The 25,312-nt window shown below is 43.8% G+C and overlaps 5 long non-coding RNA genes across 9 annotated transcripts; 3 read left to right on the top strand and 2 right to left on the bottom strand.

The window, feature by feature from the left end:
* Window positions 1–1,331: 1,331 nt before the first annotated feature.
* LOC120704789 lies at window positions 1,332–3,415 on the top strand. Of its 2 annotated transcripts, XR_005687680.1 has the most exons (3): window positions 1,332–1,755; window positions 2,555–2,873; window positions 3,020–3,415. It is a non-coding gene; the product is annotated as an uncharacterized LOC120704789 (long non-coding RNA). The 2 variants fall into 2 exon arrangements; XR_005687679.1 differs by lacking the exon at window positions 1,332–1,755 and having other exon boundaries at window positions 1,762–2,873.
* Window positions 3,416–3,843: 428 nt separating this feature from the next.
* On the bottom strand, window positions 3,844–5,164 carry LOC120704788. 2 transcript variants are annotated; one of them, XR_005687677.1, is made up of 5 exons: window positions 5,006–5,164; window positions 4,834–4,905; window positions 4,645–4,735; window positions 4,296–4,554; window positions 3,844–4,213 (listed from the first exon to the last, which is right to left on the bottom strand). It is a non-coding gene; the product is annotated as an uncharacterized LOC120704788 (long non-coding RNA). The 2 variants fall into 2 exon arrangements; XR_005687678.1 differs by having other exon boundaries at window positions 4,296–4,551.
* Window positions 5,165–5,323: 159 nt separating this feature from the next.
* LOC120704787 lies at window positions 5,324–7,153 on the bottom strand. 3 transcript variants are annotated; one of them, XR_005687676.1, is made up of 5 exons: window positions 6,720–7,153; window positions 6,535–6,600; window positions 5,811–6,129; window positions 5,614–5,679; window positions 5,324–5,511 (listed from the first exon to the last, which is right to left on the bottom strand). It is a non-coding gene; the product is annotated as an uncharacterized LOC120704787 (long non-coding RNA). The 3 variants fall into 3 exon arrangements; XR_005687675.1 differs by having other exon boundaries at window positions 5,811–5,976; window positions 6,055–6,129; window positions 6,535–7,150; XR_005687674.1 differs by having other exon boundaries at window positions 6,535–7,151.
* A 3,691-nt stretch (window positions 7,154–10,844) lies between these two features.
* On the top strand, window positions 10,845–12,589 carry LOC120704786. Its single transcript, XR_005687673.1, has 2 exons — window positions 10,845–11,066; window positions 12,354–12,589. It is a non-coding gene; the product is annotated as an uncharacterized LOC120704786 (long non-coding RNA).
* An 11,590-nt stretch (window positions 12,590–24,179) lies between these two features.
* On the top strand, window positions 24,180–25,100 carry LOC120703698. Its single transcript, XR_005687155.1, has 2 exons — window positions 24,180–24,263; window positions 24,796–25,100. It is a non-coding gene; the product is annotated as an uncharacterized LOC120703698 (long non-coding RNA).
* Window positions 25,101–25,312: the final 212 nt, after the last annotated feature.

The following is a 25,312-nucleotide window of genomic DNA, read 5'->3' as shown; positions in this document are numbered from 1 at the left end:
AGCTACTAACCTTTGGTGCACTTGGATGGGTGAAATCCTCACAAATTTGGAGGGAAATGGGCAGCACCTCCCCTCTAACACGCCATGAGAGAGAGGAGGAGCTCGGCCAAATGAAATGGTCGGGCTGGGGAAGAAGGAGTGCCTGATATACAGGGCAATTTAGTGCCGGCTGGTGGTTCTAGCCGGCACTAAGTGTGGACTTTCAGTGCCGGCTAGAACTACCAGCCGGCACTAACTTGTAATTGACCAAGTTAGTGCCGGCTAGACTTTCCAGCCGGCACTAACGTGTCTTATGACCGTTGTGGCATGCGAGCGAACCGTTGGGGGATGGCACGTTAGTGCCGGCTGGTGTTGCTAGCCGGCACTAACGTGCCCGCCTTGTACTGTACATGCACGTTAGTGCCGGCTCCTATTGGACCGGCACTAACGTGCTGGTACCAATATGACATTCTCCAGCAGTGAGTGTGCAGTCCGTACTCATCTTCTTGTCGTCATTAGCACCTGATAGCGCAGCCCGGGAGGTCAGAGTGTGGTTTTTCCAACTGTGCCGACTCGGGCAGGCAAGGTCTCCACCGTTGATCCTGCTTCAAAGTTGGTGCGCCCTGATTCTCCGACTGAGGCCCCGTTGAGGGCTTCACCAGCGGCTTCACGAGTGGCCTCAAGTGAAGCCCTCCCAAACGTTTGTTTTGTAACCGGCTTCACGTGTGAAGCCGGTCCTGAAGCCATCGGCGGCTTACACAGGCAAGGTGAAGCTATGAAATCGTGGCTTCACGCGGCTTACACATCAATCTAACAAGTGAATCTGTTTTGCCAAACATTTTTTAAAACGGCTCCAACTCCACCAGAGAAGCCGCTCCATATGAGGAGGCAGAGTCGGACCTGTTTTTGGAAGAGTCGAAGCCCTGCCAAACAGACCTGAAGCTGGTCCCACCAGCACCGGCTTCCAACCTGTTCCCAGGCAAGTGTTGTGGTCCTTCAGGAGAGACGTCAGGCACAGAGCGAGGCAAAGTTGGTGGGACCCACTTCTGTGTCTGGATTCTACTTCAAGGGCTGTGTTCACTTTCCACAAATTCCTCCAAACTTTACATCACATCGAAATCAAATCGAAACATTAAATTTAGCAAATGATTCATGTATGGAATATTAAATGTAGATAAATAAAAAAAACTAATTGCATAGTTTTGATGTACGTTGCGAGATGAATCTTTTAAATCTAATTAGTCTATAATAGGACAATATTTACCACAAATAAGTGAAAAATACTACAGTATCCGATGTAAATTTTTTTTACCAGATTTTCCCGGATATAAACACAGGCAAGGTACTTCCGCATCTGTTGGGCCAGAACCTTTTTTCCTCACGAGCTCAGCCATGGAGTCGGGTTCCTCTTCCTAGATCCGGTTTTCCCGGAACCTGTTGACCAGCACCTATAGCTGCATGAGAGGCGCGTGGTGACCAGGGCGTGCGAGGAGCACGACTTCTTCAAGGTGACGGACCACGGCATGCCGCCGTCGCTCCTGGCGCGCATGGAGGCCGCCACCGCCGCCTTCTTCTCCCGTAGGAGGAGAAGGAGAAGGGCGCCACGGCGCCGTGGGGCGGCAGCCCGTTCGGGTACGCCAGCAAGCGGATAGGCGGTAACGAGGACCTTGGCTGGGTCGAGTACCTCCTGCTCGGCGTCGGCGCTGCCGGCGCCGCGGCGTTGCCCGGCGCGCCGTTGTCTGCCGCGCCCGCGGGGTCGTCGCCCTGCTCTTTCCGGTGAGTTCCCTCGTTAGTTGGTAAATCACTCGATAAATCAAATTCGACATTGGCGGCGGCATTGGCGCTTTGCTGGATTCCTCTTCGGGCAAGAGGGGCAAGAGGATCATGAGCTGCTCTGTAACTGCTTGTGGATCCAAAAACACACGTATGAGTAGGTACTAGTTCGTGGTGATATTTATTTACTAGAATTTACCAACGTATGATTTGCCCGTATTTTTCTTACTTGTGTACTAAAAAAGTGGTCGATGTTGTTAACAATGGAGAAAATGAACCCTGTAAAAAATTCAACCAGAGATACATTTAGCATTACTAATAATTGTGGAAGAATACTAGAGAAAAAAAAATGATTTTGAAGTTCTTGAACTTCAGCTGTGTGGAGCACTAGATAAAAAAAAGATACAAATAAGAAATATGACATTTTTGTGAACCAGATGTGAAATAAGAAATATGATTTCCAAAGATTTCAGCATGTAGCATTGCACTTTCGAAAAAAAACGTAGCATTGCACAAAAAAGCAGAGAGCCTGATTGGAATTGGGATTGGGAGATGTGAGACATAAACAGCACCTGAATCACAACCATGGACAAAATGGTAAGTACCACATTCCAACATATTGTTTAGCTTACCTTCTCGCAATCTTTTAGCAATTGATTCAGATGTTTGTCGACATGTTGATTGGCCAAAATGATAAATACGACATGTTTGATGCAATTTTGACCGTCTCACATTTTTTTTTTTGCTATTGGTTCAGATGTAAGTTTTATAAAATCAACTGAAATCATGGAACTTTATGCAGTGTATGATAATGCTTGAAATTACAAATCGAGTTCCAAAAGGTATTGATTCCAAGATGTTGCAATGGTACAGTGAGCTGCAATGCTATATTCTTGGCAGGAAAAGGTGGCCAAATGATGCACCTGATGGGCATTGAGAAGGTACTACAGACTTCATCAACAAGGAAGACTAAATATTTGAGCCAACATAAGAAATGGAATTTGGTTGTGTTGCTGAAGCCCAAAATCTTTGTAATATCTATTTTTGGGGAGCTTGGTTTTGGTACTGAAAAGGGAGATTAACATGGGAATACAATGCAAGAATTTCAATGCCAACAGCAGGTAATAACATAGATGCCATGTATTTGCAATTTATAGAATCACAGTTCATCTTGCAATGGAATCTAACACTATAGTTATAACCAGTGAGTAGAAAAGATGCTGCAACTTGCAAACCATTCTAACATGGTTAATTATGTACAATGTAGGCCATGATTCAGCCAGGCATTTCTATAATCTAGCATAGCAGTTCGGCACATAGTAAGTAAAATGTGAATGGCAATGGACCAACAAATAGAAGACGCATCTTGACATAATTAAAGAGAAGATGAAGAATAAAGCAGGGAAGAGGGGAGGCAAAGAAGAAAGATAGGCATCACTTGCGGCCTTGATGATCATAAAACATCAGAAAGCCTCACTGAGGGTGGTGTTGTAACCGGCACTGAGTAGGTTCAGTATCTTGTAATATCAAACTCCGAATGATAGCTTCGTTAACATGTAATATGCATTGGTTGTGCTAGTAGGAAAGTGTTGATATGAGCAACGCTGAAGTGAACCCTGACATTGTAACCTTGCCATGTATGTAGTGTGAGAAATGTTCTGCATGCTGTGGCCTTTTTCATTGGTTCTGTCAGCATCTGGTAGAAATGCATCTCGTTTCAAACCAATGATTTGATTGTTCTAAGTCAGCATTAATTTTTTTTTGTCCAAACATGCATCTAAATTCATGGGTGCAAACATGGAAATCATCTGTCTGAAAGCAACATTTTTCTTTTGCTTCGTGATGAAAAGTGTGATTGAAGACAGATGGTTCTTGGGCATATGAAACCAACGAGCAGAACACAAACAAGCTGAAGCCTTTAGTAAACCTGAGGTCTAGAAGATCCTACCGCAGAAATATTAGCACAGCTGTTACCAAAAGCAAATTGGTAAATAGTTTGTGTTTTGATTGATTAATGATAGCTGAGTTGGTGCGAGGATCTGCTGTTATATATGCATGGGAGATGGTGGTACCAACATTACTTAGCAGTACTGAAGGAACTAGCATGAAGCACCAGCTGGTCTGAACTGGTTGCCCAGCTGCTGATAAAGGAAAGGTAGTAACAGTTCAATGAGTCAAGCATAGTTGTTGACACTTATACATTGTTCAATAAAATAGACCAAAAGAAACCTAACTTGAATGGTGCTGAAACAAGAGACCTAAACAATTCCACTTGCTTTCCCACAAAAACAAAACAACCAAGTAGACATTGTGCATGGTCTCTTGTGTAGAGGTGACAACACGAAAGCATCATCTTTCAAATTTCCAGGAGGACAATCAGCAATTCTGGTATGTATCTCTAATTCCCTGCCATATTGAAAAGTTGGTACAGTAACTCAGCACGATTCCGTCCATGCTCAGGCTGTGTAAGCAAGAAGAAATGTTCAGAATGTGTCCCACAAAAATGTTATTTAAGAACGACTATTGTTTAGTTTGTTGGTTACCGTCTTTAGTTCCCATATTAGTTGGTACCCATCAAAAGCTGGTCCCACAAATTTCTTCCAGAGAACTTTATCTCAAATTGTCAGAAAATACAGGGAAACAATACATGCAGAATAGATTTTGATAGGGGGATCAATAATATGATTAGTTCCCTTATCAAATAGGTTTCGAATGGTGAATTTTTTGGAGATAGAGTGATGCAAGGTGAATTCTGATGAGTCCGGTTGGTGCTGGTCTTGGGCTCTTGGCATGCAGGACCTACTGGAAAAACATGGAAGAAACCAGTTCATATGACTATGTAGGTGCACACCACATATACTATGTTGTTGAAATTTTTACATCGAATCATACCATTAATGCAGCCAGCTGCATTTTGTGACAAGTCTATCGCTATGTCCATTCCCATGATGCTGCTCAGTACCAAAATCAAGGTAAACTGGCGCTGTATCAGAGAATGTCTATAGTTAAGCCACAATATACAAGCACTGGAGAAGGATGAACTTTATAAGCCTATTTAACTTGTTGATCAAAGCAACCGACCAGGTACAAATGTTTCATTGCTATATGGAGAGGCGAAAGGCTGCGAGGCAATCAATGGCAAGGGATTTGTATCTGCAAATTGGGGAGTTGTTTCTGTGATAAATGATAGACAAAACAATCACAGGGAAAAACTAGTGCTAAAATGCATGAATATGTGCCAAAGGGAGAATACCATGTTGTTGAATTCTTTTTGTCCAATCGTTACCATTAATGAAGTCAACTGCATGGGAAGGCAAGCCTATACTCAAAACACTTGGTCCATTAGGAGAATAATCATCACTTCCATAATCAAAGTTGCTGGCATTCGCAAGAGCACGTTGGGGAGTTGTTACTGTCAAAAATTAAAGATAAATTCATGGTCAGTGTTATTTTTTGTGCATTAGAAGAATAATCATTACTCCAATATAATATGCTACTTTTTTTTGAAACGAATATAATATGCTACTTGATTATAAGGCAAAAGAAAAGAAGTTAATATTAGGACATTGCCTGCTTCCATATCAGTGGTGATTAGCTGTATCATATTGTTTTCTAAAATCGTGCCAAGAAGATCTTCATGCACAGCACCAGTGCTGGCAACATTGTTGCTTTCTTCATATTCTTCAAATCCAGGGAATTCACCTCGCCAACAAAGTTACATTGAGTAGGTAGGATGGGTTGAAATTGGAACAGGATGAACTGCAAAAGATAAGTGGAAAAAAAGATGCAACTCTTATCTCGATGTAGAAAATATGTAATTGAATGGCCAAAATATAGTACTTAAAGGGAAACTAGGCTGACCTATTTTCCTCCGGCGTGCTAGAACCTTCCATCTCAAGCCCCGCCGTGCATGCCTTTGTTCTTGGTCTGGTACCAGGCAAGAATTCAAAAAATGGTGAGACAAAATATATGTATCAAATTGTGCTTGGAATATTAAAAAAATGATGAGGCATGAAACAGCAAATCATGTTTAGCTCCAGGGGGATCTGCACCAGTACCTTCATGGCAAGGGTTGAGCAAACTAATTATGCTCTCCATCAAGACTTTGTGCTGTGTCTCTATGACCTGATCAAATGCTTTAGAAATAGAAATCTAGAATGCCAAACAGAGTGCGGTAACTACCTCCAAACTCAACTTTTCTTGGCTAGCATCCGAGCAAACCTCCTGTAAAGAAAAGCAGCGATTCCGGACTTCAAAAGACCAAGTTGGTTGCATAGCTACATAACCCTAAACCATGCGTACATCTGCATTATTTTGGGTGGTGGGAGCCTTCATTCTCCTACACCTGGAGTAACACACTGATCCAACATTTCTTGGCTGCACATAAAAAAAAAATCAGCCAACGTGCAAACAAAGGTGTGGTACGAAAGCTGAAAACTGCACAACTAAAGCTGAGAAGTGAACCATAAACATGACTGCAACTGCAAGGATTACCCATTTCAATTATACTGCAGCCATTTCAAAAAGCAATGCAGGATTATATACACATGAATCCTTTGTTGCAGGCTCTCTTTTTCTTAGTTGGATGATGCTGGCCTAGCTAACCAATAGGATAGTTTATTTAAATAATTTGTAACTAACAAAATACTAGTTCAAGAAACCAACAGGAATCATGTAGGCGAGCTAACAACTGCAAGCCTACAGGTATCATTTAGCCCAAAATGCAGAATAAGGACCCCATGTGAACTGCTAAGGAGTGAACAAGGTCCCCAAGAAAAGTACCTTTGATTGACCAAAGCAATCCCAAGGCTATTTGTCAGCTTCAATTAGTTGCCTTAATAATTGATCCTCATAACAACAAACACGGGGCATTGGTAAGTGTATATGGTCCAGAGTTCCAAAATCCATGTTGTCAAGGTACAACACCTGCAGCAGACACATGCCAGAATTCTAGACAAGAGTATTACCTGCTTCCGTGCACGGGATCTAGCTGCAGAGATTCCCTGTTCTTGATCATCCTCCTCTGCCGCCGCGGATCATGGAGGCGCCATTGCTGACCACCTGAATCGGCCGCGGAGCCACCGGCTTTGCAGGGACCGCCGCCATCGCCGCGGCGGCGGGGTTGTCCCGGACGACGATGGCCCTGACCAAGAACTCCTTGAGCGTAATCTCCCCGAGAGTCGGCTGCTGGCTGGGCTGCGGCTCCGCCCCAGCGGCTGTCCCGATGATAGATGGGAGAAGAGGAAGAGGGTTTGAAAGGGAAGATGTGGTTAGAGATGGGATCGAGGATGCCAGCAAGTCTGCAATTCGAGGAAGAGGATGCATCTGACAACTGGGCCCGGCGGGAGGGGATTCTCTACCTCAGACGCGAGGCATGAATTGGCCATCGAGGCACAGTGCCGGGCAGACGCACACATCTCGAAAAAACAATCCGACGGCAGCAAATATACCTGCCCGGGCCGGCGCCGCTGGAAAACATTCACCCGGGAGGTCATCCTCTGATTTTACAAAATGCATAGAATTTGAGAAGATTATCTGGTTTCCAATATATGTGCTCATCCTAATTCTGCATATTTGAAAGAGACTGCATTTAATTTTCCATGTCAGTAAACTTGAATAAATGTAATAGGAATTAGTATATCAAGGCCTTTTAGTGAAATTTCGTAACACTGCATTTGTTTGACGGATTAGTCCATCCAGTTCATGTCACTTCCGCTCCTCATAATGTTATTGCCCGCCACTTTTCTAATGGATGGCTTGGATGAATAAAACGGGTTGTCTTTTGTCCATTGGACACCCATACTGTAGTACTAAACATCAGAACTTGTGTGCGGCACACTTTCCTCATCGAATTAACTAGTTCTAGGAAAAATTGGCTGGGGACACAGTTAGAATGTGTCTTTTGCTGTGCCCTATCGAGAAAACGTGACTATATCAAAAATACAATACAATTGCGGGAAAGCTATATGATAACCGAGTATTTTTTCTCCATCTCACACCCAGATTTTATTTCTTCCTCTTCCTATCAATTCAAGACTTCATCTGCATCCTTCCACCTCCGACGAGCTCCTTCCCCACCTCCGGCGAGATCTCCGACGAGGTTAGGGTTCGGGGTTGGGGTTTGGGCTCCGGCGATCTCCATTGCCGGGTTTAGAAGGAAGGCCGGGGGTGGTAGGCCGGTCCGGCGGTGGTGGCGGGCGCGGGGGCGGTGAGGCCAGCGGCGGTGGCACCACCGGCCGGGCGGTGGTGGAGGGCGGTTGGGCCAGGCCGGGGCGGGGGCGACGACGGCCATGGCGGCGGCGGCGGGTTAGAAGGGGCGCGTGGAGGAGCCGCGGGTGCGGGAGGGTCTCGCCGGACCCCCGCGCCGGCGCGGGGGTCCGGCGAGACCCTCCTGCACCCGCGGCTGGGAGGCGGGGCGGCGGCGGGGGCGACGGCCGCGAGGAAGACGGTTGGAGGAAGAAGATGGCCCAAGGAGAAAGATGAACAGTTACCGTCAGATCTTGATCTAATAGCAAAAAAAATCGGGTACAATTGTAACCAAATTGATATTGGACATCGAACATATTATTATATTTAATTTTAATAGGAAGCACACGATATTGATAGCGGCCTCCATTCCTAACAGCACGCAACCGTGAGTTGTGATTTGCACGTGTTTATAGGTGGCTCCGCAGGTTTAAAACTTTTTATAGTTTTTTAATTATATAACTTTTTGGAAAAGATACCCCCATAATTACCAAAGCGGTACAAATGTACTACCTATATATATGGTAATCGTTTTTCATAGGTGTTCACTTTGCACATGTGAAATAAATAGGCCAGGGATCACAGCTAGACGTGTGGCTAAACACGTGTATAAAACGACTTACCACTTGTCTATAATTTTGGTTTTGTAGTAATGATTGCAATCCATATATAGTGTTCATTTGACAGCTAATCTTGGTTAAGTCAAGGTATCTTACCCGCATAGACATCTGAAATTGTGAGAACTTCTCATCTATGATTCTTGTCCCGCCTGCACATTGAACTTCTCATTGCAATACTCTCCTCAATGGCAGAAAAATTGTGAGGAGAAGTGGTGGCTTCGGGTAGATCGAGCCGAGGGAGGAGGGATATATAATGTACAATTTTCACTGTGGGACTGGGTGGCTAGGGTTGGTAGTGAAAATTATTATCACTGCCGGTTCGTGGTTAGGACCGGTGGTGAAAATGGCGCCGGTGTGTGGCACGAGCCGTTTTCACCGCTAGTTCCTTTTGAAGCCGGCGATGAAAATTTATCACCGCCGGTCCTTTAAGAATTGGCGGTGAAAATAATTTAGGTAGTAGTGAATGGCCACTCCACCAAGTTATGGCGAAAAAGGCAAGCATATGGTACAATTGTCTTCCATGAGTGTTTAGTGACCAATTTGAGTAGAAAATATTATTACATGAGCCAGCAAATCCCCATTGAATTGTAGCGTCTTTCAGCAAAGCCAACTTTTTATAGTCTATAGAAAAGGCACCTTCTAACGCTGCCCTCCATCCGATTTTACCAAGTCAGTCAAACCACGAAAATGTCTGGTAATTGGTGAACTGTCTTAGCAAGGTATCAACTAATTAATATACAAGTTTCTTTAATAATTCAACGGTTGACATCTATGAAGAAATTCGAGAACAGTTGGTGTAAAAAAAATACTTTCGCATTGTTGTCCGTGTCATGCTTGCCAGAATGACGTGAATGGAATACTTTTTTCAAAGCGTGCGTGAACGAATCATGTGAATTGTGCAGTGGAAGAACCGGGTGACAAGAATCTCAAAAAGAAGAAGAAGAAGAAGAACCGGGTGCTTGAGTAGTGACCGCCATTGCCTTGGTACCGGCTGCCGTCGGAAATTTCCGGGTCATTGAAGCACGCGGACCTGCCGTTAGCCCGTTACTTAGCTTTGAACTGCATGTCCTTTGCTGTGGGCATTATTAATTATTGGAGATGACACAGAAGTCAGAAGTGATGACCCTTCACTTGCAAGACACGGTGAGCTGACCGCCCGGAGCGCTACCGGAAACCGCGAGTTCGCCGTGTGGCTCAATGTTTGCCGTGTATCTCAATATTTACCGTGCGCTTTTCCTCGAGCATACGGTGAACAGAATTTTTGCCGTGCGCCGAGAACTAAACACACGACGAATAGAAAGCACACGGCGAATCGAGAATTCGCCGTGTGCACCAGGCCCAACACACGGCGAATCAAGACTTCGCTGTGTGCCCATCAGACAGCCCACGGCGAAATGGGCTCCATGTTAACGGTTGTTCGCTGCAGCTCAACACCGTCAACATTTGCTGTGTGCCCACAGCCCAGCACACGGCGAACCTTCATCTTTGCCGTGTGCCTTGGGACAGCACACGGCGAAGTCATGGCCCCGTTAACCGATCCCAACGGCCGTGCGTGAACGAATCATGTGAATTGTGCAGTGGAAGAACCGGGCCCGTGTTCAGTTCCAAAATTCAAAATTCCAAATTTTTTTTCCGGCACCTGCATGGAGACTTAAATCTAGACGAAATAAAAAACGCATTGCGACTGCTGTCTGTAAATGGCAAGACGAATCTAATGAACCTAATTAGGCTGTAATCAGACGCTAAATTGCTACAGTAATGCTACACTAAATAACCTCTAATGACGGATTACTTAGGCTCATTAGATTCGTCTCGCGATTTACAGACGAGTTCTGTAATTATTTTTGTGATTAGTCTATATTTAGTACTTCAAATGTAGAAAGATGTCTTTTCAAAATTTTTACAACGCGCAACCAAACGGGACCCGGGTGACAAGAATCTCAAAAAAAAAAAAAAAGAAGAAGAAGAACCGGGTGCTTGGGTAGTGACCGCCATTGCCTTGGTACCGGCTGCCGTCGGAAATTTCCGGGTCATTGAAGCACGCGGACCTGCCGTTACTTAGCTTTGAACTGCATGTCCTTTGCTGTGGGCATTATTAATTATTGGAGATGACACAGAAGTCAGAAGTGATGACCCTTCACTTGCAAGACACGGTGAGCTGACCGCCCCGAGGCACTTTCCTCCGCATCTCAGTAATAAAAGAACAGTTGACTCATTGACCGAAGCTCCTCTATATATGTGATGGAGCTGCTGCAGGAGAGCGATGTTATTATTTGAGCACGCCGAGTTCAGCATCTCCAACTCGCGGAGCACACTGTAGAACGGCAACAATGTCATCAAACATCTGCCCCTGCCGGCTTAGTCTCCTCATTTTCGTCCTCAGTTTATTGGCACTCCTATATAGAAGCAGCTTTGTTGCAGCTCGCCCACCTTGCGCCCCTGGCCATGGTAAGTACTGAGGACAGAAGGTATTTTGTATAGTTCAATACGCCTGAAACTATTTGTGGAAATACTTCTATTTTATGGATCAGTCACACCTTAGAACCAGATCTAAAAATAGTGCATATTGTGAGGACTGGTCCTCTTAGATGACCGACCCTAGAAATGGACCCATTTGCAAGCCGGTCGGCTAAGAGGTCGGAACTATAACCATTTCGAAAATCCTGCATCGAAAGGCCTCTGGATTTAAACTAAAGCAAGAGCCCCTCCCATACAGTAGGAAAACAAAGGGGAGGGAAAAGAAGGTTACAAATGGGAAAAGAAAGATAACAAGACGGACTTCTCCGACGAGTACTCCATCACTGGCGAGTTGTGGGCGGAGCAGCCGACGGTGGGTCGCCGCCGACGCCGCCGGACACGGGCGGCGGTGGAGGTCGGCGGCCTTAGGGTTTGCGGGTTCGGGGTTGAGGAGTTTCCATGGCCGGCGGCCTTAGAGGGATGACCATGGGAGACGGACAACCCTACGGAGGAGGTGGGGTGAGGGCGGCGAGGCCAGTTGGCGATGGCGCTGCCCGGTCTTAGGTGGTGGAGGCCTCCTGGTGGGTGTGGGGTCGATGGCGAGGGCGAGCAGTGGAAGTGGTCGGGTGGGCGGGGTGGTGCGGTGAGGGTGGTATGCGAGTGGAGCGGCGGGGTCGCCACCTGCCGCGAGCGGTGGAGGTGTGTGTGGGGGTGGGGGTGGACCGGAGGAGGCGAGGAAGACAAGATGGGGAAGAAGAGAAAGGCGGTGGAGAAGAAGATAGTGTGGGGCCCATGTGAAATTATATGGAGAGATCTCTTCATGTAGTTGCCTCCTAACTATTTTCAGAACCAGTTGCCTAAATCGATGGTAAATAGTTTAAATGCAAGCGGTGCACTAAAAACTAACTTGTCTGTCTTCTGACTTATCAACTCCTCATCTTTTACTGGCCTCTCCCTCCCATCTCTCCCCATTGCCCTCTCTTAGGCTGGTGGAAAAAGCTAGGGGCACGTGGTAGAAAAAGCTCTAGGGGCTGGCAAAAAGATGACACTGCAAAATAAATTCCCAAACTTTTTATCAACCTCGTCTGAAACACTACATGAAATTTCACAAAATAGCTCCATTAAAATAAAAGATTTATTTAAACAATAAACATGTTTCTATATATTACTTCAACCGCATCAATAATCTTCTTGCTGTTAACTACTAATAATTGGAATATATCTTGATTTCTGTGACTTTTTTTTAAAATCCGCGCCATGATTTTTGCCTTCATGCAGATCCGAACAACCCCTGTCCACCATGGTGCAGTCCGCATTCACCTACTTGTCATTAGCACCTGACTCCTGGGAACCCGGGAGCTCATCCTGATTAATGCATAGACTATCTGGTTATTTCCTTTGTTCTGTTAATATAAATATGGACGAGATTATTGCATTTTCCATGTCAGTAAAGTCGAATCAATCCTTATATTTTTCTTGTAATAGGAATTACACTATATAAGAAGAGGTCTATAGTGACGGGCGTCATCTCCCTAAAGTGACGGACATCGCGCCCGTCACCTAGACATCGTCATTGATTAGAATAGAAAAGTGACGGGCAAAAGTCCGTCACCTATATACATAAAAGGTGACGGGCATCAGTATGAGCCGTCACCTATGGTACTCTTAATCTGTCACCTATGTCAACACATAGGTGACGAGTATCATTCTTTTGCGTACTAAAATAAAATATTTGCAGTGTGAATAAAAATCAAAAAAATATTTTCTTTTACATAGTGGTAAAAGGTGACCAAGAGGTAAAAGGTGACGTATATCTTCTTCACGCGTCACCCAGATAACAAAGGTGACGTCACTTTTGTGCACGTCACTATAGGTCATTTTTTACATAGTGTTAGTATATCAAGAACTTTTGATCAAATTTCGTACTTATGTAACAGTGCATTTGCTTGACGGATTAGTCCATTCGGTCGCTTCCTCTCCTCGCAGTGTCGACTGCCACTTTTCCATGGATGACCTGCTGGATGAATAAAAGAGTTTCTTTTGTCCATGTGACACCCACAAACACTGAACTTCAGCACATGTACAACACACACTCTACTCATCGAAGTCCTAGGGAAAAATTAGCTGACGGATCTGTAGGCCGCTAATAAAAAGATGTGACTGTCAAAAAAAACACTGCAATTGTGGTCGATTTGTTATATTATGACATCATATCCATTGTTATATTTAGTTTTGATGATAAGCTGAAGGGCGACCAGAGGGGTGAATGAGATTCTTTAAAAATTCTCTAAGAGAAAAAGGTCTATGTCTCGAATTCAACCCGACGTATCTCTTCTAACCGGCAAGGTGATACAAGCCAACACATGAGGAGTTCACCCTAGAAACGGTTAGAAAAAGTTTGACGCAAAGCGGAAGCACGCGAAAAGCAATCGACTCAAGCAATGCGGATGCGATGCAAAGGACGAGGCTCAAATCAACGATGATTAGCAAAGCTCAAAATTAAGCGGAAGCAAAGTATAATAAGAAAACCAATTAAATGACTCACCAAAAAGATAGGAACTAAATACTATAAAAGAGTCATTTTAATTAAGCATGCAAAGACTAACAAATTTAGCTAATTAACACAAGCTAAAAGGTCACGCTAAAAAGCTCAAAGCACTGAATAGCACGAGAATGATCAAGCACAAGAAAGGATTAAATATGAGCTAATTCAAATACTAATTAGTTAATTAAATAAGCAAAATAACTAAGCATGCATAGAAGAATAACAGACAAGTCAAAATGCTCCCCGGGCCTTCTCACTGCTTGCTCACCTTTCACGCATGAGCTGCATGCAGCGGTTTTTTCTTTTTATATTTAAAAAAAATTAAAATTTCAAAAATATATGTCGGTTTTGGAAAATTTCAAAAATATACCCCGGTCGCCCTATGGGGGCGACAGGGGTCAAATGTAATTTTTTTTTCTTCAAATTTGGAACGAAGTCCCTGGAGAAAAAAAAAGAGGGGGGCCTGTCGCCCCCCCAACGGGCGACAGGCCCCTGTCGCCCACCCCAGGGGCGACAGGGGCCTGTCGCCCGTTGGGGGGGCGACAGGGTCCCTCCCCTGTGTTTTAAACCCTGGCCAACAAAGCCTATTGAATTGCATAAAATTCCTCCAGCGTCCGAAGATTTATTGTGATATATTTGCAGAAGGATTTGGAAATCGAGTTCGAATTATCATGAAATTTACGGAAGGTGTCGGATGTCAATTTTGGTGGGCGATGCGGCCTCTAAAGGATGACACTAGAGAAACTACTTTTCATGTGATTTCGAACTATAAACTTTTTTGTCAGCGCGGATGTCTGGTAGATGCAGATTTCACGTTGATTTGCACAAACCTATAATGATTAGAAACTAAAAATGAGATCTCGAAGCAATTCGGACGATTTCGATTATCATTTATTTGTACTTATTAGTTACTTCTACCAATAGAGCTTAGAAGTTCGAAGTAATAATTTCTTGGTTGATTGTATCCTTAACCATTTCTTTTTTTTTTGACACGAGGAACTCAACAAGAATCCACTAATTGCTGCTGCTTCCGTTATTGCTTAAACCCTGGCCACCATTCGTCGCCATTTCCTTTGTCATTTGAGCCTAAAAATTCAGAAAAAAAGAGAGGGGTGAGGAGAAGAAAAGCGGCGAAGCTCTGCCGAATTGCGTACTCCTGATCTACAGGTAACTTAAAAGCACACATGTAATTAATATAACGATAAGAAATAAGAACTAAGAAATGCATTACGTAATGGGAACCACCAAATTTTACATCATAATACAACGATAATGAAACACACATCACACATGCAGTGGCATGTCAGAACCCGTTGCAAACTACGGTAAACAGATTCCGGACTAACCTAACATGCCTTAGGTAATTTAAAAAAAAAAATAGAATAAACACAATGATGCAGCATGTCACTAGCACTAGGGTAGTCCTAGTAGCCGTACCCCCACGTAGCAAACTGCGTTGAGCCTTCTCCGCAGTATCCACCCATTGCAGGTGGTGCAGGCGGTGACGCCGGAGGCGCATGGCCCTTCTTCTTGTGACAAGGGCAGTTGTAGTAAGGAATAGTGCATGGTTCATCCTGTGAACCGGCTGCATTGCTGATATCATCAACTTCGTCGTCTTTGTTACCCTCGCTCACTTCCTCATAATGGTTCACCTTACATTCCAGATCAAAGATCTTTATCTGGAGGTACTCGATGAACTCCTGAACAGAATCAATTGGTGCAGGATCTACCCACCTAGTAAAACCACAGTTTTCTGGAGCATCGGAAGACTGCAAAACAAATTCCATGTAAGGTGTCTCATTGAAGATAAAGAAATGAAACAACCGAGTATTACCCATGCGTGTGGACATTTAAAGAAACGCCGACCGCCATCCATCCCGTTGGTGCACATCTGCACTAAGCAGTCCTCACCATGTCTGCATTTTGGCCACGGTTCTCTACGGTTATCGTATTGTCGAAGAGGAGTTTCATTGGTAAATTCACTCTTGTGCTGTGGCGGAAACTCAAACACTGGTTCCGGAAAGGAATTAGGTCCAAGAGGCCCCTCTCATATTATGGGGTCTCCCTTTCTTCCCCCTTTTCCTTTCCCAAAACCATAGTAAATCTTCCCGCTAGACCCACCTCCAGACATTGGGTATACAATGAGGTTTGATGTTTGAGTTGTGCTGGGAGTTCACAAACTCGGGAGTATTTATAGGCGCACAAAGGTCTGATACCCGGAGTGTGGAGTGTAAATGCACCTAAAAAACCTACATGACAACACAGTGAAGAGGCTAGCTGACCTAACACTGAAAAGGCTAGATTCGATTCTCGAAATGACTACTCGATGCATCTCTGTGCATGCCGACTCACAGCACTGCATTACTGCCGCTCGGTCGATCGCGCCTAGATGCCGCCTTCCCCACTACACGCCACAGACCTTCGCTGTAGAATGACAGGTCCGTCGTCCTCGCCAGAGAGACTGCTTTGAAGGTGAGCTGGTGTGGTTGCCGTCTTGTCACATCTTTTTGAAATGTTGGAAGAGCACTGCTATTGGGTTGTCGTCTTTTGTCACGTATGTCTGGGCAAAGAATACGACATTTGGGAAACCCGTGATCGCCGTGCTGAGCAGTGGCAACCTGTGATCTCGTACTCGTAGCTAAATACACTATGGTTCCTATTTTGAGCTATTCGAGCTTTTTAGCAGCAGACCCTGATGTATTTCTTAGTTCTTAATTCTTATCGTTATATTAATGTGTGTTTTTTAGTATTCTATTGACATGAAAAGCTCCGAAAATATTAAGGAAAAGCACAAAGATTTCATAGACTCCCGGCTACAACTGCAAATTAATGGTAAAGGCTACAACACACAGAGTTAAGCTCTCAACTTAAAACATAAACAACTAATTGCAGTGGCATGTGCACGCGACAAGATAATTTCTTGTTGCATCTAAACCTACCATGCCTTATGGAATATAAAATGCCGGGATTACATGGTACTACTCTACTGAGTGCACCTAGGATATTTGCCCTTCCTAATTGCTTCGGGCCCGGCTTCCTTCGCACGGCGTGCCCTCTCTCGCTTTCTCTCCCTGTCAGCTTCACGTTCGGCCGCCGCCTTACGATCCACCTCCTCCATCCTCTTGCGGATCTCTTCTTGCTCTTTGTTGTGCTTCTCCTCTTGCTGTTCCTCGTGCTTCATTCGGCGCCAACGTTCTGCAGCCCATCTTGCTTTTTGTTCCACAATGTCCTTTGCCTGCTGTGACTGCACGGTGTCAAACCACTGCATAAAATCACAAAGAGGCGGAGGAGACTTTGTCCAACACAAGTTAGAATCATAACTCAATGTTAGGTCATATAGAAAAATAGCGTATATTGTCCTGCTACCTTGGCCCGGTCTTTGCCATATCGCTTAGGTGGATCATATTCGTAGTTCTCACACATAAAGAACCTCATGCCGTAGTCATCTCCTAAAACCTCAGATTGCATGAACTTGCATAACGAACCGCAGAAGCACATTGGCACATCAATTCCTTTGGGTACGGTGGCTTTACACTTGCTCCACGGAATGTAGGTTGATCCTGACGAAGACATTGGCGCTATAGTGTGGTGCGCCAAATAACAAACCATAATTTAAGCAATGCACATATCGTATACCAAATCGATGCGTGAAAATATAGGTACAGTTATAATTCTATTGTCTTATACTGCAATATCAATAAGGTACTATCATAATTCTATTCTAATGTATAATTATTTTATTTGAAAAAGTCTGTAATAGTACTCAAATTGTAATACTAAACCAGTGTTCTAAAGCACCAAATCTAATTCAGCTAATCTGCTAATTAAATTAAATTGTTATACAATATCAACGAATTTATACGAAAGTTACCGGTAGATCACAAGTGAGGAATTCGGCAGAGCTTCGCTGCTTCCCTTCTTCTCACCCCTCTCTTTTTTCTGGATTTTTTTTGGATTTTTTGAGGTCAAATGAGAGGCGGGAATGAGGGGGAGGCCTTATATCCCTCTCTTTTTTCTGGATTTTTTTGGATTTTTTGAGGTCAAATGAGAGGAGGGAATGAGGGGGAGGCCTTATATAGGCGGCCTGACCCGGTCGCCCGTGGGGGGGGGGGGGGCGACAGGACCCCCCTGTCGCCCGCAGGAGGGGCGACCGGCCCCCCTGGCGGGCCCACTGGCCTGTCGCCCCTGGGGTGGGCGACAGGGGCCTGTCGCCCGTTGGGGGGGCGACAGGCCCCCTTCTTTTTTTTTTCTCCAGGGACTTCGTTGCAAATTTGAAGAAAAAAAATTACATTTGAGCCCTGTCGCCCCCATAGGGCGACCGGGGTATATTTTTGAAATTTTCCAAAACCGACATATATTTTTGAAATTTTAATTTTTTTTAAATATAAAAAAGAAAAAACCGCCTGCATGCAGCTGCCTGCACTGGGCTGCCAATCCAGGGAGCCGAGTGGCCTGCTCGCCCAATGCAAAGGCCTGCGCCTGCGCCGTGTGCACCTGCAGCACTGCCGGCCTGCTGGCCAGAGGCCTGGTTGCCTCGCTCGTGGGCTGCTGCCCTCGCTCGCCGGCCCACCTGGCCTGCGGGCAGCACGAGCGATGCGCATGCACTGCTGGCTGCGCAAGCGCCTGCAGCAGCCGCCGCCTCGCGCTGCAGGCCGCCGTCGCCGCTGCCGGCAGCTGTGCTAGCCGCCGCCGGCAGCCCTGCCCTTGTGCCTCGCGATGCGGGCCAGGGCGGATCCAAAGGGGGGCCCTCCAGCCCCCTAGTGCTGATGCATCAATGGAAATATGGGGAGGGTGAGGGAGAATAAGAGGTGGAAGAAAGAAGAAAAAATAGAAAGATAGTAGAAGAAGAGATCAGGCCCCTTCGATTCTATTCTGCATCCGCCACTGGCTGCGACCACTAGTACAGCACACCGCGCGCCGCCGAGAGAGCTGCTGCGCGCTGGGTAAAGCCGCGTGAAGCTCCTCGCGCACGCGCTCCTCCGCTGGATGCACGAACAGAGAAGGACAAGAGCGGAAGAAACGAGGAGACCGGACATCAAACGGAAATTGAAGTCGCAATACTCAACGAATCCAAACTAAATTTCGTCCATAGATGCGCAACCAAAAAAACTTGTAGATCCAAGAGAAAGGTTGCAAAAATATTGTGTATTCGCTACGAATCTAGAGAAAAGCCGAACGCTCCGTCCAAAAACATGATCCGCTCTGTTCGCTGCAACCAGCCAACAGTATTTTTTTCTCACACAAAATCAGCACCAGCCACCAGTCAGCCAACAGTACTTTTCTCTCACAACAAATCAGCATCAGCCACCAGCCACAGCACAGCGAACGGAGTGGGGAAATCTTCAAATTCGAAGCAAATCCATGAAGGATTTGATGGGGGTCACACCAAGGATGTTCACAAGGATACTAGCAACAAATCCCCCCCTCCAAATTCGGCTCAAAATGCACCCAAAAGTGAAGAACGAAAAGATCACCCAAAATAGCTCCGAAAATAGAGAAAAAGAAAAACGCTTGGGATTGTTAGGATGAAAACATGATTCGACTCAAATGAAGGAAAAAATTTATATCACCCCTACCTATGGGGTGAACTACATAACCTCCAACCTATGAAATGGTCTATATAACCTCCTGAACTTTTCAAAATCGGTCAAATTACCCCCTAAAGTAGTTTTGAAAAAATATAGTAAATAAAAAAATCATAAAATAAAAAATCTAATTATGTTGGACTCCAAATGAGTAGATCTACACAGTGAACATATAATATAGTATGCTTTAGTATATTTTTTACAGCTATGAAGAAAAAGCATAGATATAAAGCTACAACAAAAAAAATATACTAAAGCGTACCATATTATATGTTCATTGTGTAGATCTACTCATTTGGAGTCTAACATAATTGGATTTTCTATTTTATGATTTACTATAATTTTTCAAAACTGCTTTAGGGGTAATTTGATCGGTTTTGAAAAGTTCACGGGGTGATATAGACTGTTTCATATGTTGGAGAATTATGTAGTCCACCCCCATAGGTGGGGGGTGATATAAACTTTTTCCTCAAATAAAAATCTCATAGGGCACGAGGAGGGAAGAGCATCATTTCCCATGAATCCGTAGCATAAATATCTCAAAAATCTATCTCAAATCCCTAACCTTAGGTAGAGAAGGGGAGGGAAGAAAAAGAGAGGAACCTAGAGGGAAAAGAAGGGGCGACTGGAACTGATCGACCAGATTGGATGGCTGCCCATCTCCCTTTTCTTATTCTCCAAGTCTCCTCCAGAATACAGAAATACCCCTACACTATTAGTTACATAACCGCCCACGTAGGGGCAAATTCGTCCAACTTTTTATATAAACACCGGACGGACATGCTGCTTTCATGACTTCGCTTCGCCTCGACGCAAGCTTCGCGATGGCACCACGTGCTCTCCGCCCCGACCTTGACCGCGTCAAGTCCGCCCCCGATTTTGAGGCACAAACCGGTCAAACCCGTCTCCCCCGATTTTGAGGCCAAACCGGTCAAACCCTCTCGCACGCCGCCGCACGACGTGACTGACTCCCCGATTTTGAGGTCAAACCGGTCAAACCGCCGATGTCGACGCGTGTTCGACCTCCCGCCGAGCCTTGACGCCTTCGAGTCGTTTGTACGCGCCCGCCGCACGGGCCGCCTACTTGACTCGCCATCGTCCTCGCCGACTTGGCCGATGTCATCTTCATCACCATATACTCTTGCTCTTTCGTGCACCATGTGGATCGCCCATGGCTCCGCACGGCCTCCTCGGGTCCCTCGGTCCAGTCCTACTCCATTCCCACTTCACCGTCTTGGTCCCTCGGCATAAACCTTTCGCTTCTCCGAGCCTAGTTGCGTCCATCTTTCACCACGGTCCTTAGCATGAATCTTTCATGTGACCTTCACCTCTGTCATGTTACTTCCTACACCTGCACATCACGAGCCAAGAGATATATCAAATTCACACGATGTTGTCAATCATTCATCATTCAAAGATGACCACCTTAATGTCTCATATATGTTTCAGATAAGAAATCCACCTGAATGTCTCGTATATGTTTCAGATTCTGGTGCATAAGCCAACTGTCATGATTATGTTTTGCATGATCCATATATAATCAGAGCGACATGGGCCAATTTATCGCTTTTATATAAAAAGAAAGTCCTTTCAGAAATAGATAAGTTTTTTTACATTCATCTTTCGTCTTTGGCACACAATGTAGTGCTTGCCTCTCTTTTTATTCCGAATTAAGATACTTCCTATATATTCGTATGATGTGGATCTTTAGTCTTGTGATAGTTTTTTAATTCCAAATTTGGCTATTTACTTATCGCAGTTGGTAAGGACTCTTTGATTGTATCCTAATTTTCTTAATTTTTTAATTCCAAAATTATATATTTATTAATCATATTTGGTATGGATTTTTTTATTTAGTCTATACCATTAGATCTTCATAAAATCCAACGGTACAAACTCTTCTTTTTTTTAGATTAATGTGGTAATTAACGTGGCAATTTGTAGCCGTTCTCAGTGAATGTGGTGGCTTCTTGTAACACTCAAATATATGTATAATAGATAGAAGATGTTGTCGTCCATGCAATTTCAACAAGGGATCGTTACACCACGAAAATGTGGCTTCCTGAACATGTATGATAATGTTAGGTATGATCTGTTGTCCCAACTGTTGCTATTGTCATGTGAGGCTAAGGAGTAATAATATGAATGATGAAATGAAAAAAAAATAGGTGACATGGATGATGCATATATAGATACCAAGCAGAAGGACTAACAATATAATTAATTAGAAAGGTTTGAACCTCTATGAAACATCTTATAATCAAAGTATAAATTAATTGTTTAGCTGTTGTAAAAATAATACCCCGCCGCCTTGCTGCCCCTCAGGCACGAGCAATGACCAAAGGCCGCGCGGTCCATGTCGAGCTTGCTGGAATGACGTGAATGGAATTGGGTTTCTTATTAAAGACTGGTGCCCCCTCCGGCCTTCTCCGCGTTTCACGCACGCGCGCTGCTCTCCGTGTCACGCACGTCAGCAAGTTGAGCTCGTGATTTCTGGATGCTGTGCAGTGGAGGGAAAGAGTAGATGTGCTCATATGTTTTGATTTCCGTGCATTCTAAATTTAAAATACTCTACTTTCCAAACCAGTTATCCAAATTAAATTTGGATTACACCGTAATGTTTCTTACGACAAGATCTTTAAAACTAGATCACACTTGATTATATTTAGATGATATTTTTTTAAAAAAATATTGTTATTTGTTCTGGAATATTTTCTATCTTGGGGATAATTTTATTCTGATTTGGAACATTTTATTTGGTTCTGGAACAATTTGCATTTCTGGAACATTTTCAACTCCGACGGATTTGTGCGATGGTATGACGGTAGTCGCATATGCTACGAGTAGACGCCCTAGGCGGAGGCCTAGACAAGCTTCGAGGCTCCAGGCATCAGGACCATAACGTGCTAGACACGGGAGGATGGACCACACAGTTAGCGCGGAACGGGTTCAGCTTGGCAGACAACGGCGGACATGGAGGAAAACATACGCCAGCATTCATCCGTATCGTATGCCCAAGTTCCACCCACATAGATTGATGGGTTCTGAGCTGTGACTACCCCCACCTGCAGCGATGGGCAAAAGCAATAGATGGGGCTCAGGGTGCGGTAATATATCACTTCAGATGACATTTCCATCTATCATTACCTGGAGGATATATTAGATACTCATAAAAAAAAGAAGATATATTAGATGGACAATCATCAGCCCAACTGCAAAACTGTTTCCATGCTACGATGGGCCGTCATCAGCCCAGCTGTGGAACTGTTTTCACATGCATGTAAATTTAAAATTAAAAAAACTATAACTATTAAACCAAGCATCCAAATTAAATTTGGATTGCACCAATATTTTTCTTATGGCAAGATATTTCAAACAAGATCCCAGTTACCTATGTTTGCATGATATTTTGAAAAAAAACATTTTTTACACTAAATAATTAATTTCAGCAGTGGGGAATAAATATTTTATTAAAAATTAAATATATCGAATAAATAATAACATACTACGAACAAAATATTAAACATCACGAACATTTGATTGTATATGATAAATAATAGAAAATAAATATCGTCCGAAAAAATTCTGGTACAAAGTGAACAGATGATTGTGCATTTGTAAACACTTAGTTACACATAGATAAATAATTTTATGTGAAAAACAAATACATCTACATTGAAAAAATATATTCTATAAGTATATATACACGTGATGAATAGCTTAGCTCATAAAAGGAAATAAATTATTTCACACCCCAACTTATGAGTCCATAACACAAATAAATTAATATAAATTAAGCATGGCTCATTCTCAATTGTGATCAAATAGTTTGATACTATAGTAAAAAAATTTTTAGATCATAGTAAAAGGTAAGTAAGTATAGATCTACTAATATCTTATAAAGAAACAAACCTGGTTGATAAAAATTATAACAAAGATAAATTATATACTCAAACAAAGATTATGTACATGAGATTTATAACGAGGAAAGGAAGAAAGAGAGAGAATAGATAGATAAATAGATACAAAGGATTGGGAAAAAGAAGGGAAATATAAATAGAAGGAAAGAAATAGGAAAGAGAAGAAAAGAGCAAGAGAAATAAACGAAGGAAGAAAATAAATAGAAAAGAACAAGATTTGTTACATTCTTATCACTAATATAGTGTAGATGTTAATTGGGAACATGCAACTTTATTTTGTAGAATTAATAGCTGATAGTCTGATTTTTTATTCATCATCATAACTCCATCAAAGATTTTACCAGATGCTATTTAAAGTAATTGTAATAAATTGATTATTGAGAATAAGAAAAGGGAAGCATAGGCTTAGCAAAGCACGCTATGTTAGCAAAGCATAGGCTTTCTCCAACCATTCCCCCCATCCAACTCCCCCCAAACGTACTATTTACTATATTTTACTACCTCCCTCCAAAAGATTCCTCCCCCTATAACTCCTTCTCTCCAACCATTCCCCCCATATCTATTCCCCTATACACTATACCTCACTCTTTAACTATTTATTTATCATTTTTAAATTCCGAAAAAATAGTACTGTATTTGTACTACTATACAATATACGAGCAATAAATTGAGACGGCAACTGTTTCGCTCCGACCGCACGAGAGCAACGACCAGAGCGTAGGGGGACGGATTCCTCCCCCACATTTGGGGACACGAACGTGCTCACCGGACAGGGGGGGAGAAAATGGGGGGTGCCGTTGGATGCGATACGGGGAGAACTGTAGCCGCTATGTAGGGTGAGAGGGCCGTTTCCGGGGTTCCGTTGGACATAGCCTTAACATTCTAGTGCTTTCGCAAAAAGCTATAAATCGCTCGGGTGTTTCTCGCGGCGCCAGCACTCGATTTTGTAGCCGTCCATTCCTGTGTTGACTTTTGTCGTGCGCGTTGGATATAACCTGGTTTTTTTTCTTTTGTTACTGTGCTGTGGGGCCCTTTTGTCAGCATCTATTTTATTTGTTGATTTTCTGGAGACGCTCCAGTTTACTATGGAGTGTAGTTGGGGAGCCCTGGTTTCCACTCTCTCGTCGCAGTCGCTGAGGTGAGGCGCCCAGGTGAGACAAATTCCTCCATATTTTGCTCTTGATCCCGTAGAATCGTTAGGGTTTGCTCATTACAGTTTCTATTTATCTGTAGTTTTTGGTTCGTTTGATGTTCAGATCTCATTTTTCCTGGCGGATTCATCCTTTAGGGTTCGCGATTCAATTATTCCTCCCATTTTCCTTCTCGATCTGTTGTTTGAATTTGTTTTGGTATTTTGGAATTCGCTATATCAGCTGTGCTTCATGGTTTAGGTATGTTGATTTTAGGTTCCCCATTTCTACTCCTCGAGTTGTTTATTTGAGTCGGATCTTACATTTCTCAATCTAAATCCATTTGGTTGGTTTTGTGGCTACAGATCCAGCTTGATTTGTGATGTGTGTGTTCATCCACTTGAATCATAGTTGGACTTGAATGTTTATGGTTCATTTGAGGATCATCTTTTATAATTCTCTTTTCCTTTTGTCAAGTCGTTGCTTGAGGGCAGGGTGGTGCTGAACTGCTAGGACCATGCTGACAAGAACGACTTGCAGGTCTGCCCATCTCCAAGGGCACCGGTGTTTCTGCAGTTTGGCCTGGTGAACATCAACTTCATCACTTGTGGCTCCGCTGCAGCAGGAGTTGCTCGAGGGTTTGCTGGGAGGCTTAGATGCCAATGCAATTTTGGTCGGCTCCCGAGGATGTTGGCCTGTAGTATAGGTTGAGGCCTGATGTACCTGTGAGTTTCTTCATATTTTGTTAGGCATGTGAGCTATTTCATCTCCTCTTATAAAGTCTGAATGAGTGTTATTTCTATATTGGAATGCAAATGCAATAGTGAAGTAATTCTTGCTCTGAACTTCTAGTCACTTTAGCTTGGTCTGCTAGTGGTTAATTGCTCCAACTGCTTGCACACGAACCTGTCCATTTTGTAGTCAACCAGAACATTGCTTAGTTAAATCCTTTAGCTCTTATTTCACTGGATTGACACAACAATAGCTACCGTGTTTGTCCGACCACATCATTTCACAAACCTTTATCTCAGTTTGGCTCAGCAAATTAGCAGCTCAG

This window comes from Panicum virgatum, chromosome 4K, assembly GCF_016808335.1.
Source record: "Panicum virgatum strain AP13 chromosome 4K, P.virgatum_v5, whole genome shotgun sequence".
In the NCBI taxonomy this organism is placed as follows: Eukaryota; Viridiplantae; Streptophyta; class Magnoliopsida; order Poales; family Poaceae; genus Panicum; species Panicum virgatum.
This window is presented reverse-complemented; position numbering and strand designations above follow the sequence as displayed.